This window comes from Nycticebus coucang, chromosome 6 (assembly GCF_027406575.1).
Source record: "Nycticebus coucang isolate mNycCou1 chromosome 6, mNycCou1.pri, whole genome shotgun sequence".
Taxonomy (NCBI): Eukaryota; Metazoa; Chordata; class Mammalia; order Primates; family Lorisidae; genus Nycticebus; species Nycticebus coucang.
This window is the reverse complement of record NC_069785.1, coordinates 1,110,808-1,119,939: the sequence shown is the minus strand read 5'-3', so window position 1 is coordinate 1,119,939 and position 9,132 is coordinate 1,110,808. Positions and strand designations below refer to the sequence as shown.

At 57.4% G+C, this 9,132-nt stretch overlaps 1 long non-coding RNA gene across 2 annotated transcripts; it reads right to left on the bottom strand.

Annotated features, from left to right (window-relative positions):
* Positions 1-453: 453 nt before the first annotated feature.
* Positions 454-2,759, bottom strand: LOC128587779 (uncharacterized). 2 transcript variants are annotated; one of them, XR_008380639.1, is made up of 3 exons: positions 2,481-2,759; positions 792-1,008; positions 454-571 (listed from the first exon to the last, which is right to left on the bottom strand). It is a non-coding gene; the product is annotated as an uncharacterized LOC128587779 (long non-coding RNA). The 2 variants fall into 2 exon arrangements; XR_008380640.1 differs by lacking the exon at positions 2,481-2,759 and adding an exon at positions 1,230-1,560.
* Positions 2,760-9,132: the final 6,373 nt, after the last annotated feature.

The following is a 9,132-nucleotide window of genomic DNA, read 5'->3' as shown; positions in this document are numbered from 1 at the left end:
ACAAGGGCTCAGTAATCAAGACAAGGGCTCAGTAATCAATACAAGGGCTCAGTAATCAGGACCAGGGCTCTGTGATCAGTCCCATGGTTCTGTGTTCAGGGCTAGGACTAGGATTTAGTGATCTTTTTCTAAGGCCCATGGATTGGGGCCATGGCTCAGTGATCAGGCTCCTGGCTCAGTGATTTAGGACCAGGACTGTGTAAATCAAGACACAGGCTCTGTGATCAGGACCAGGGTTGTGTATGCACTTCTGTGACACAGCCTTCCACGATACACCCCCTGATGACCCCAGCATCCCTCCCTGAGCATTAGCTCATGCAGGATCAGGTCATGGCTTGGTGGCTGGACCAGAGGTACCCTCTGTGTCTGTGACTCACTGCAGTCCTTGAGGTGGGCATCCTCTAGGCTACAGCCCCTTTCCCTGATCACTTTCGGAGTCTATGAACCTTTGTCCTTTGGATCATTTTATTGCACAGAAAGGCAGGCAAGTGGGGCAGCTGTTGGCCTCATGTGGGGTTGAGTTCTGGCATGTGTAGCTGGCTTCTCAGAGAGGCTTCTCCATGCTCTCTCCCTGTACAGACAAGAGGGGTCAGGACTGGGGGAAGTCCTCATCAATGCCCCCTGCCCCATCCTGATCTGGCTTTGGGAGTCTGCTGAAGTTACCCACACCAGAGGAACTCAGGCCCTGACTCTGGGCCTGTCTGTGGAGGGGCCACCTCCCTGGGAGAGTAGGTTTCTACAGTGGGGAAAGGTGGTGTCCTCTATCCCACTGTCCTTCCCCATGCTCCTACCTGTTCCTTGCAGGCTCTGCTCAATATTGAGGACCTTCTCTGCTGCTAGGTGAGCCCCGGATGCTTGTCACGGTCAGAGCCGTGCTGTAGAACAAGCTCAGCAGGAAGAGAGTGAGGAAGGTGATGGTGGTGGGCCAGAGATTGGCGCCTGGGGCTCCCTCCTCCAGGATTTCCTGTGGCAGATCCGATACCACCCAGGGAAACAGCTCCTGACAACCTGCAATAAACCCAGGGTCTATCAGGCCCAGAGTGGGTAGGGGCCCAGGACTAGGCCCTACCACCCACACTCCTCAGAGCCTAGAGGTTCCTCATCTCAGAAGGACAGGAGGCAGGGTACCTTCATTTCTGAGGGGCACAGGGCACCTGGGTGAGAGATCTGGAAGGACAAAGGGTGGACACCATCTGCTTCTGGGTCCCTGCCCATCAAACACAACCAACCTGCTTCTTGGGGCAGACGCAGTGGATGAAGATAGACACCAGGGTATGGGGCTCAGAGTGCCAAGGGCCAAGTGAGCAAGACCAGAGGCTTCTATCCTTTCCCAGGGAATGTGGCTGAGGGCCAGGTGAGGGCCACCAGCACAGCCAGTTCTGTTGTCCCCAGTTCTGAGTGTACAGACCTCCTATATGGAGTTTGACCTGCTTGTCCTGTGGTCATTTGCCCATCCAAGCACCTGTTCATCTATAGGGGTATTATCTGTCCATCCACCCGTCTGTCTAGAAGGGTATTATCTACCCACCTACCCATCCATCTACAAGAGTATTATTTACCCATCTACCTATTCATCTGTAAGAGTATTATCTACTCATCTATCCATCCATTTATAATCGAGTATTATCTACCTGTCCCTTGTCCATCTATAAGAGTATTATCTACTCATCTACCCATCCATCTGTAATCAAGTATTGTCTATCTGTCTTTCCATCTATAAGAGTATTGTCTACCATCTACCCATCCATCTGTAAGAGTGTTATCTATCTGCCCGTCCATCTATGAGAGCACTGTTTACCCATCTACCTGTCTATGAGAGCATCATCTATCCGTCTACCCATCTGTCTGTAAGAGTATCATCTACTCGTCTACCCATCCATCTATAATCGAGTATTATCTACCCGTTTACCCATCCATCTACAAGAGTATTATCTCTTTGTCCATCTGTCCGTCTTTGAGAGCATTATCTACCTGTCTATCTGTCTGTCTATGAGAGCATTATCCACCCATCTACCTGTCCATCTATGAGAGCATTATCTACTCATTTACCTGTCCATCTATGAGAGCATTATCTACCTGTCTACCTGTCTGTCTATGAGACCATTATCTACCCATTTACCTGTCCATCTATGAGAGCATTATCTACCCATTTACCTGTCCATCTATGAGAGCATTTTCTACCTGTCTACCTGTCCATCTATGAGAGCATTATCTACCCATCTACCTGTCCATCTATGAGAGCATTATCTATCCATTTACCTGTCCATCTATGAGAGCATTATCCAACCATCTACCTGTCTGTCTATAAGAGCTTTATCTACCTGTCCACCTGTCCATCTATGAGAGCATTATCCACCCGTCTACCTGTCAGTCTATAAGAGTATTATCTATCTGTCTGTAAGAGCATTGTCTACCTGTCTATAGGCGTATTATCTCTCCATCCCCCCATCTGTCTATAAGGGTATTGTCTCTCTGTCCACCTGTGCATTCACGTGTGTCCCCATCACGTGTCCTGTGATCCATCCTCCACCTGCCCTGCTTCCTCTGCTGGGCAACCCCTCTTTTGACTCTCTTTCCTCCACCCTCTTTAGGAAGTCCCTCCTTTGGGCCAGGCCTTGGTTCTGAGGGCAGCTGCAGCCCACATTTGCAGCCTCCCTGCTTGACCAGTTGCTATGCTTGTTGCCCTTTGGTGACTGGACACTTAGTGATGAGTGGTGGCTGGGCCCTGTGTGTGGCTCCTCCCGATCTGAGCCCCCTGACACGGAGAGCAGAGAGGGCAGCCCGAAGGCCAGGTCCCTGGGGAGGTTGTGAGGTGTCTGAGACAAGGGCAGGGCCCTGCCCCCTGGTGGCGTGCAGTGCAGGTGTCCGCATAGTAGCTGTGGGGCTGCAGTGGGCCCTGGGCAGTCACCTCTCTGGCCTGCTCTGACCTTTCCCAGCCTGCCCAACCCTGGCTATGATCTGGGCCCCACCTGGGCTCAGGGAGGCATGGAGACTTGAGTCTGGGGCTGTCTGGGAGGGAGCTGGGCTTGGGGAAGCCCTGTTGGGGCCTGGGAGGGGCCTCCCTTGCCATCCTGGGTCAGGGTCTGGGTTGTGAACTTTCTGTACCTGCAGGGCTCAGACATGTATGTGCATGTGCAGGTGTGCAGAGCAGTGTGGAGAGGGCTGGGCACCTCTGGTCTCCCCTTCTGTGAGTGTGTAGCGCTGTCCTGCATGTCTTGTGCTGTTTCCTAGGGGCTGACCACTTAGAGTGGGATGTTCTGGCTCCCAGAGGCTCAGGGCCTGGCCCTTGATGCCCTCTACTCTCTCCTGCCCCAGCCTGCCTGCCCCTTTCTCATCCTTCCCCAGCTGCAGCCAGAGGACAAACAGCCATTGTGCCTGCCCACTCTGTAAGCCTGCCTCCTTCCCCCATTCCCTGGCCTGGGGTCTCTCAGGATCCCTCCTGGGCTGACCTTGGATTCCACACCTAGCCCAGCCTCAGCTCTGTGCACCACACCCTCCCCCCCACACCCACGCCTGTAGCCCTGGCCCTCGCTGGTGAGCTGCAGACCCTGAGGATGGACAGACAGTTGCCAGAGGGAAGCATGGGTCTGCTTGGGATAAGCACGGAGTTTATTCACGGGGCAGGTTGAGTGGGTGACTTAGTAGCAGACACCATCTGCCTCTGACATGATCACAGACACATTGACGTGGGTGGGTTTACCCGCGAGGCGGTCGATGGTCTTCTGTGTAAAGGACAGAGGCAGGGTCTCGTGGCCCACCATGCAAGAGAAGGTGTCCCCCTTCTTCCAGGATTCAGCTGCCACACGCAATACGCTGGTCACAGCAAAGGTTTTGGCACCCTGGCTGGGCTCCTGCCGGGGGCCCCAGGTCAGGTAGTCCTCGCGAGGCAGCTCCTGGGACCCATGCAGCCAGCGCACCATCACGTCACTAGGGCTAAAACCTCGCACCAAGCACGTCAGCGTCACCAGCTCATTCAGGGCCAGCTCCTCCGACGGCGGCGGCAGCAGGTGGACCTGGGGCCGGAAGGGATTCCCTGGGGGGTGGAGAGCCAAGTCAGGGGTCTGGGCAGGGGAGGAAGGAGGCCTCTGCCCTGTTGGGCACCCTGGGCTGTGTCCTGGACTTTCACCTGGCCTCGGTTTCCCCCTTCTCCCCACCTGGCCCCTAGACTCAAGTCTCTCATCCTGAGCTCAAGTAGGACCCAAACCATGGCCAGGGCAGGGCAGTGCTAGGGTCAGAAGCAGGCCAGGAGTACCCACACCTGGGGACTGGGAGGGAGGAGGGAGGTTGGGAATGTGCTTTGCAAACTGGAGAGTGCTGTGCAGTGCCCTGGGGATGGATGTGGGCCCACCTATGTCTTTGGAGATGGTGGCAGTTTCTGAGATGTTGGGATCAGGTTGGGTGGCAGTGCACGTGAAAGTCTCCCCGTGGTTCCAGGGATCTGCGCAGCCAGGCAGGACACTGGACACACTGTAGCAGCCACAGGAGTCCCGCACAGCTGTTTTCTGGATAGCGTCTTTCCCCCCTGAGGGCTGCCAGGTGAAGGTGACATTGTTGGGTTTCACCAGGCCGCTCAGTGTGCAGGTGAGATTGGCGTCCAAGCCCAGGAGCAGGTCCTCCACAGCGGGCCGGCTCAGTGACAGTTTAGGCTTGCAGCAGGATGGAGGTGGTACTACTGAAGGGTGTGGAGTTGAGAGAGGCCTGAGCAGGTCAGCACGCCCTTGCTGTCCCCTGCCCTTCACTGAGCCCTGGGCCTAGGGCCCCCACCCGCCTCACCCTGGGCCTCAGCCCAGCAGTCCACTCCCATCTGAATGAGGGGTGGCTCTCTGTGGGGGACATGGGTCTAGGAGCTGAGTCAGGCCAGGATGGGTGCTTTCCCCCTCCCCCAGACTGCCCTCTGACCTGGGATGCAGATGCAGGGCACAGACACATCCTGTTCGGGGTATGTGTAGTGCTTCACACGGCACCGCACAGATGAGCCAGCTGGGCACTGGGCGGCTGGCAGAGTCAGCTGGCTGCTTGCAGTGTACAGACCCCCGGTGCCAGCCGGGGAGGGCAGGAAGTGTCTGACCTCCCCGCTTTGGTTCCAGGTCACTGTCAGCGGCTCCGAGGGGAAGAAGCCCTGGACTAGGCAGGCAACAACCACCTGCCCATCTGGCTCAGCACTTCGAAGACTCAGTGGGAACACTTTGGGTTTGGTCGGGGACTCTGGAACACAGGAAACACTGTCAGCACATTGCATTCAGCTGTCCAGCCCCTGACAGCCCTGTGAAGGCAGGCCCCTGCTGCCTCACCTCTGTGTTGGAGGACCTGGTATGAGGAGTGGATCCTGCCTTGAGGTCACAGGGCCTCTATACCAGGGGCCTGCAGTTGGCCTGCTGTGTTAGCCTGGCCACACTGTCCCCTGCTTCTTGGAGGGGTCCTTGCCCACGCCCTCCCAGACTTGGAAGCTCCGTGAGCCTTAGCTCCCATCTGTGATTGGGTGCAGCCTGGCCCAGGGAGGGGTCCTGGGGGGACAGTGTGGCCTGGGCTCCAGTGCAATGCATAGGTGTGAGCAGGCTGAAGGTCCAGGCTGTTTTCCCACTTCGCCTTCCCTTATGAGGGTTTTAGTCCTATAGTCCACTGTACTACCCCAACTCCCTGGCCAAGGCAGTCCTCCACTCTGTGGCCAACCAGGGTCCCAGAACAAGAGGCCAAAACCCAATAGTCCATAGCAAGGTCCTCTATGGGTCTGCCAACAGGCACAACCCCAGTGGCCCCAGAGTAGTAGGTGAGGGGAAGGGATAGATCCCAGGTGATCCATGAGTTGCATGGCCTAGAGCATCCCTCAACATACTGGGCCTGAGTGTCTGGAACAAGTGTTCTTGAGTAGATAACATTCAATGTGATGTCCCCACCTAATTGTGCTCAGACTGGCCAAGGAGGGCCGAGCTGAGTCCAGATGAGCCCAGCTCATCCCAGACCAGCTCATTCCGGCCCAGGTGAGCCTAGCTCATTCCAGCCCAGCCCAGTCCAGCCCAGCTCAACTCAGCCCCATCCAGCCAAGCTCAGCTCAGATCAGCTCAGCTCAGCCAGGTCTACCAGCTCAGTTCAGCTCAGCCCAACCCCTCCCAATTTAGCCAAGTTCAGGTAATCACAGCTCAGCTTTGTCCAGTCCAGCCCAGCTCAGCCCAGCTCAGCTCAGCTCAGCTCAGCCAGCCCAGCTCAGCTCAGCTCAGCTCATCCAGCTCAGCCCATCCCAGCTCAGCTCAGTTTAGCTCAGCTCAGCTCAGCTCAGCTCAGCTCAGCTCAGCCAGTTCAGCCCATCCCAGCTCAGCCCTTTTCAGTCCTGCTCAGCTCAGCCAGGTCAGCCCTCCACTCAGTTCAGCTCAGCTCAACCCAGCCTTGTTCAGCCAAGTTCAGGTAATCACAGCTCGGCTTTGTCCAGCCCAGCTCAGCTCATCCAGCTCAGCCCATCCCAGCTCAGCTCAGTTTAGCTCAGCTCAGCTCAGCCCAGCTCAGCTCAGCTCAGCTCAGCCAGTTCAGCCCATCCCAGCTCAGCCCTTTTCAGTCCTGCTCAGCTCAGCCAGGTCAGCCCTCCGCTCAGTTCAGCTCAGCTCAACCCAGCCTTGTTCAGCCAAGTTCAGGTAATCACAGCTCAGCTTTGTCCAGCCCAGCTCAGCTCAGCCAGCTCAGCCCATCCCAGCTCAGCTCAGTTTAGCTTAGCTCAGCCCAGCTCAGCTCAGCCAATTCAGCCCATCCCAGCTCACCCATGCTCAGCCCTGCTCAGCCCTGCTCAGCCCAGCTCAGCTAAGCTCAGCTAAGCTCAGCTCAACCCAGCTCGGCACAGCCCAGCTCAGCCAGCTCAGCTCAGTTCAGCCCAGCCCAGCCAGCTCCGCACAGCCCAGCCCAGCCAGCTCAGCACAGCCCAGCTCAGCCTAGTCCAACCCAGTTCAGCCTGCTCAACCCAGCTCAGCTCAGCTCAGCTAAGTCCAACCCAGCCCAGTTCAGCTAAGCACAGCTCAGTTTATTCCATTTTTAACCCATCCCAGCTCAGCCCAGCTCTGCCCAACCCAGCTCAGTTAAGCCCAACCTGGTGCAGTTCAGCTCAGCTCAGCTCAGCTCAGTTCAGCCCAGTTTTGCCCAACCCAGCTCAGTTAAGCCCAACCTAGCCCAGTTCAGCTCAGCTCAGCCCAGCTCTGCCCAACCCAGCTCAGCTAAGCCCAACCTAGCCCAGTTCAGCTCAGCTCAGCCCAGCTCTGCTCAGCTAGTCCAGCCCAGGTCAGCCTAGATCATCCTGGCCTATCTCAGCCCAGCCCAATCCAGTTTGGCCCAACCCAGCTCTGCCCAGACCGTCCAACCTAGCCTGGCCTAGCCTAATTTAGCTAGCTCAGCCAGTTTAGCTCAGCCCAGCCAGTCCAAACGAGCCTGGCCTAGTCTGACTTAGCCAGCTCAGCCCAGCTTATCCCAGCTCAGCCCAGTCTAACTCAGCCCAGCTCTGACCAGCTCAGCCCAGCTTAGTCCAGCACAGCTAATTTCAGCGCAGCCCAACCCATCTCAGCCTGGCTTAGCCCAGGCCAACCCACCCCAGCCCAGCCCAGTTCAGCTCAGCTCAGGTTAATCCTGCTCAGTTCAGGTCAGCCCAGGTCAGCCCAGGTCAGCCCAGCCCAGCTCAGCCCAGCCCAGCTCAGCTCAGCCCAGTTCAGCCCAACTCTGCCCACCTCAGCCCAGCCCAGCCCAGTCTGGCCCAACTCAACCCAGTTTGGCCCAGTCTGGCTTAGCCCAGCCTAGCATGGCCCAGTTGGGTCCAGCCTGGCCTAGCCCAGCCCAGCCCAGCCCAGCCAAGCCCAGCCAAGCCCAGCCCTGCTCAGCCCAGCCCAGCCCAGTCTGGCTCAACTCAACCCAGTTTGGCCCAGTCTGGCTTAGCCAGCCTAGCATGGCCCAGTTGGGTCCAGCCTGGCCTAGCCCAGCCCAGCCAAGCCCAGCCCAGTTCAGCTCAGCCCTGCTCAGCCCAGCTCAGCTCTGACCAGCTCAGCTCTGACCAGCTCAGCTCACCCCAGCCCAGTTTAGCCTAACTCAGGCCAGGTCAAGCTGAGCCTAGTTTGGTTCAGCCCAGCACATCCCAGCTCATCCCAATCCAGTTCATCTAAGCCCAATGAAGTCCTGTTCATCCCAGTCCAGCCCAGCTTTGCATAGCTTAGCCCAATTCAGCTCATCTCAGCTCAGCTCAGCCCATTACAGCTTAGCTCAGTCCAGGCCAACCCAGCACAGCCCAGCTCAGGTTAGCTCACCCCAGCCCAGTTCAGCCCAACTTTGCCTATCTCAGTCCAGCCCAGCCCAGTCTGGTCCAGCTAAACCCAGCTAGGCCCAACCCAGCCCAGCCCAGCCTGGCCTAGTTGGGTCCAGGCTGGCCTAGCCCAGCCCAGCCTAGTGGGGCCCTACCCAGCTCAGCTAAGCCCAACGTAGCCCAGTTCAGCCCAATTCAGCTCAGCACAGCTTAGCTCAGCTCAGCTTAGTCCAGTCCAGCCCAGCTCATCTCAGCTGAGCCTTGCTTAGCTTAGCCCAGTCCAGCCCAGGTTAGCCAAGCTCATTCCAGATCATCCCAGACTAGTGCAGCCCAGCCCAACCCAGTTTGGCCCAACCCAGCTCAGCCCAGCCCAGCCCAGCCCAGTCTGGCCTAGCCTAGCTCAGCCAGCTCATCTCAGCCCAGCCCAGTCTAGCCTAGCCCAGCCCAGCTCAGCCCAGCCCAGTCCAGCCCATCTCAGCCTAGCTCATACCAGACCAGCCCAGCTCAGCTCAGCCCAGCCCAGCCCAGCCCAGTTCAGCCCAGCTCATTCCAGCCCAGCCCAGCTCAGCCCAGCTCATTGCAGCTCAGCCCAGTCCATCTCAGCCCAGCTCAGCCCAGCCCAGCTCAGCCCAGCTCAGTCTGGCTCAGCTCAGTTCAGCACAGCTCAGTTCAGTTCGGCCCAGTTTGGTTTATTCTATCCCTGGTCAGCCCAAGAAAGAACGTACAGGCATGGATTAACCTTTATCACCTTTTCCTGGCCCCAGTCTGTGTTTCTTCTCAGTCTGGAGATCTGTCCTCATGTGTCCCAGGAAGATTTAGGTATTCTCAGTTTAGCTCTGGTGTCCCACCAGAGGCCTGGTCATCCCATT